Source organism: Salmo trutta, chromosome 5, assembly GCF_901001165.1.
Source record: "Salmo trutta chromosome 5, fSalTru1.1, whole genome shotgun sequence".
Lineage (NCBI taxonomy): Eukaryota > Metazoa > Chordata > Actinopteri > Salmoniformes > Salmonidae > Salmo > Salmo trutta.
The window spans coordinates 24,759,407-24,764,090 of NC_042961.1; positions in this window are offsets into that span (position 1 = coordinate 24,759,407).

Here is a 4,684-nt window from a genome sequence, read left to right on the forward strand (position 1 = left end):
CATAGAGCCATTCATGTGCCTTAAGTATTTCCCATGTGAAACCTAATGCTTTCTGTTCATTCTTTTTTTTTTAATCGTAGTTATTATATTCATGTGTAAAGCACATTTGTATTAATATCACAGAGTGAGCGTCGCCACATATTTGTACATGCAACGGATTAACGCAGAGAAGATTGTAGTAATTTGATTTATCAGACAGCATGTTGTGGGGTCCTCTTCTTAACCTTCAGTCCATCAGCGGTTGTACTTTAGAGCATAATGTCTACAGCACTGTGGTGGAGGGTATTGTAGGGTTCTGAGTCTTGATGGTTATGAAGATACAGAGAACAAACGAGAAGCACTTGAATCCAATTCAAGGTTTTCGTAATGACCGGTCGGTAAGAGTAGTATACACCTAGCATACAAACTTTGTCATACATGGGTCTCAAACACCCGTATATAAGTTATGAACGGGCTGTCACCGTTATCCTGAGTGGAGAGCTCAAAAACAAATGTTTGATCTACAAGACGAGAGAGTCAGCGGCTACAGAGAAGTCGCAGTCGATGGCTGGGATGTCGAGACATCGGTGAGACGCATTAAATGGAGAGTGAACCGTGCTGTCGGCCTCTGGGGGACCTGCTCATCTCCCCATGTTGACCACATCCTTCCTCTGCTCAAGCCATGTGTTCCCTCTTGACTGTCGCTCCATCTTTTGGTAGCTTGAAATCTTCAAAAAAACGTTCAACTCTGGCTGAAAATAGTAATCTAGACCGAATCTATATAGCGGTTTTATTTGATTCTTGTTTGTTTAGATTTTTCAAGCGCTTTGAGACTCTTTCTGTAATGAAAAGCGCTGTAGAAGTTAAATGAATTATTATTATTATTGTCATGTACATTGAAGAGAGAGGAGTCTCCTTTGCCTTAAACCTATGGAAAACATGCAATATTAATAATGATACGACTCAATGTTCTAAAAGAAACTAAATGGATGATGTAAACCAGATCTCCCTTGGAGAATATGTTTTAATCGATGAAGTCATGAACCAGACAATGGCATGCCCTTGATTCAATTAGAAAATAAAGGGGGTTGCATGTTTAAAAGGGGATACATGTTTCACGATTGGCACCCATGTTACAGAGAGGCACAGATGGTGAAACATACACTACACGGCCAAAAGTATGTGGACACCTGCTCGTCGAACATCTCATTCCAAAATCATGGGCATTAATATGGAGTTGGTCCCCCCTTTGCTGATTTAACAGCTTCCACTCTTCTGGGAAGGCTTTCCAATAGATGTTGGAACATTGCTGCGGGGACTTGCTTCCATTCAGCCACAAGCGCATTAGTGAGGTCAGGCACTGATGTTGGGTGATTAGGCCTGGCTCGCAGTCACCGTTCCAATTCATCCCGAAGGTGTTCGATGGAGTTGAGGTCAGGGCTCTGTGCAGGCCTGTCAAGTTCTTCCACACCGATCTTGACAAACCATTTCTGTATGGACCTCGCATTGTGCACAGGAGCATTTTGGGGCTCCCGAGTGATGCAGCGGTCTAAGGCACTGCATCTCAGTGCTAGAGGCATCACTACAGACCCTGGTTCGATTCCAGGCTGTATCACGACTGGCTGTGATTGGGAGTCCCATAGGGCGGCATACAGCGTCGTCCAGGTTAGGGTTTGGCCAGAGTAAGCCATCATTGTAAATAAGAATTGTCATGCTGAAACAGGAAAGGGCCTTCCCCAAAACGTTGCCGCAAAGTTGTAAGCACAAAATCGTCTAGAATGTCATTATATGCACATGGGGATCTCAGGCTTGTGTGCGGCTGCTCGGCCATGGAAAACCATTTCAAGAAGCTCCCGACGAACAGTTCTTGTGCTGACATTGCTTCCAGAGACAGTTTGGAATTCGGTAGTGAGTGTTGCAACCAAGGACAAGGCATTGTTCCGCGCTACGTGCTTCAACACTCGGCCGTCCCGTTCTGTGAGTTTTTGTGGCTTACCACTAAGCGGCTGAGACGTTGTTGCTCCTGGACGTTTCCACTTCACACTAACAGTACTTACAGTTGACCGGGGCAGCTCTAGCAGGACAGAAATTTGACGAACTGACTTGTCGGAAAGGTAGCGTCTTATAACGGTGCTACATTGAAAGTCACTGAGCTCATCAGTAAGGCCATTCTACTGCCAGTGTCTGTCTATGGAGATTGCATGGCTGTGTGCTCGATTTTATACATGTGGCTGAAATAGCCGAATCCACAAATTTGAAGGGGTGTACACATACTTTTGTACATATAGTGTATCTGCCTGGCTTATATATTACCACACATATTTTACAGTACCACCATACTTTGACCATTCCCATCCTGTGGAGGTGTTATACCCTTTCCAATCATTAGGTGTCAGCAGCGAGTCACCCAGACAGGGGCAGCGGAGAGGCTGATCAATCACATTGCTTGTGGGAGGTTGAGTTGAGCTGAGTAGCACAGTAGCACAGCAGTCACCTGCTCAGACTGCAGCCCTGGCTCCTTAGAAAGTGGCTGCAGCGTGCCGTGTGGTGCCCCCTGCAAGATGAGATCATCTGAGTGTGGTGCACAGCGCAGCTCTGCAGTTCCCAGCACCGCAGAGAGGCAGCAACACTAGGGTCAAGGGCAGGGCACTGCCACCGCACTACCCAACCCACTTCTTGAATGTGGATCCCCCTATACCCCACACACTATCACTGCATAACCTCTGCAGTGCCACAGGTCCTCTTGATTTCATCCTTTGGAGGAAGCGAACACAGATAAGGTCGAAGTCCTCTTCAGAATATGTATAGGAAAGTGCTATAAAGAGTAATTGAGAGATGACATGGCGAGCAACACAGCTAACACCTGTGCATGAAGAAACAACAGCAGGCCGAATGAAGAAATACCAGAATTACTCACCTTTGTAATAAAAGGAATTAAGCATTGAAGATGAAAATATGACAAGCATTTAGCCTACTTCTATCCTGCATCGTTTAATTTGCAGCTAAACTGAAGGCTGCAGCGTTTGAACAGGAATCCTACTCTGACTGCAGCAGACACCTGGAGGTACGCCAGAAGGAGAAGAGAGAGAGCTGAGCGCTAAGATCAACAGCAGGGATTCAGTTTGACAGTTTTTAAGTGGCGGTGTCCTTCTGAGCACCTCGGATAAAAAAAAGCCAGCCGATGACTACAAAGATACTCAGAGATAGACAGAATTAGAAGGATTAATTTGGATTCAACACTGAGCGTGTATGTTCATATCCATTTCATTAGAACATGATTCAAATAGCTTGGGAATACCAGCAATGCTAAATCCTCTTATCAGATTTGAGGGCATCATATTTGGCTCATGATAATGCAATTGTGAAAACAACAAGTCATTGCTCTGCAACAGGTAGCTATGGAGCCGGATGGATCTGCTTACTGTTTAGCTTGTATAGAAGGACAATAACAACTTTTATCCAGGCATGATGTCACAGTACATTGAGCAGTGACACTAATTAAAATGGAGTGGTGGACACAGTGCCAGAGTCCCTGACTACGGCCTGCCTCCCCTACACATGACCCTTGACCTTGTGGTGCGAGACCAAGAGCTAGTGGTGTAAAGTACTTAAGTACTACTGGCATGTCCTGACCATAGTGAGTGTTATTTTCTATGGTAGATTAGGTCAGGGCGTGACAGGGGGTGTTTGTCTGGTTTTTGTATGTCTATGTTTTGGTTCTAGGTTTGCATTTCTATGTTGGTGTTATTTGGCATGACCTCCAATTAGAGGCAGCAGGTTGTCGTTGTCTCTAATTGGAGGTCCTATTTAAGTTTAGGTTTGTCCCACAGGTGTTGGTGGGTGATTGTTCTTCGTGAGGTTATTGTTCCTCCAGCGTCACGGTTTGTTTTGTATTTACTTAAAGTGTTAATTATTGCATTCGGTTTCACTGATTTAAATAAAACATGTGGAACTACGAAAACGCTGTATCTTGGTCCGCTCTTTCGAACAACCGTGACAACTACTTTTTTTTTTGGGGGGGGGGGGGGTATCTGTACTCTACTATATATATTTTTTGCCTACTTTTACATGACTACATTCCTGAATAAAATAATGTACTTTTACATTTTTCCTGACACCCAAAAGTACTCGTTACATTTTGACAGGAAAATGGTCCAATTCACACTTCTCAAGAGAAAATCCCTGGTCATCCCTACTGCCTCTCATCTGGCGGACTGACTAAACACAAATGCTGCCTTTGTAAATTATGTCTGAGTGTTGGAGTGTGCCCCTGCTACCCGTCAATAAAAACAAATGAGAAGATTGCTCCATCTGGTTTGCTTAATATAAGGAATTAGAAAGGATTTCTACTTTTGATCCTTATGTACATTTTAGAAATTCCTTTTACTTTTGATACTTGAATACATTTAAAACCAAATCCTTTTAGACTTTTACTCAAGTAGTATTTTACTGGGTGACTTTCACTTTTACTTGAGTCATTTTCTATTAAGATATCTTTACTTTTACTCAAGTATGACAATTGAATACTTTTTCCACCACTGCCAAGAGCAGCTGTCTGGAGGAGTGTGTTGAGGGATGGGTTGCCTGTTGCAGAAAAGGTCTCACTCTCCGGAGCAGTTATATATTCACACATGCTAACAATGCTTGACTTGGCTGAAATAGGTGCTGGTACTGTTTACATTTAGGTGCAGGAGTTCCACAATAC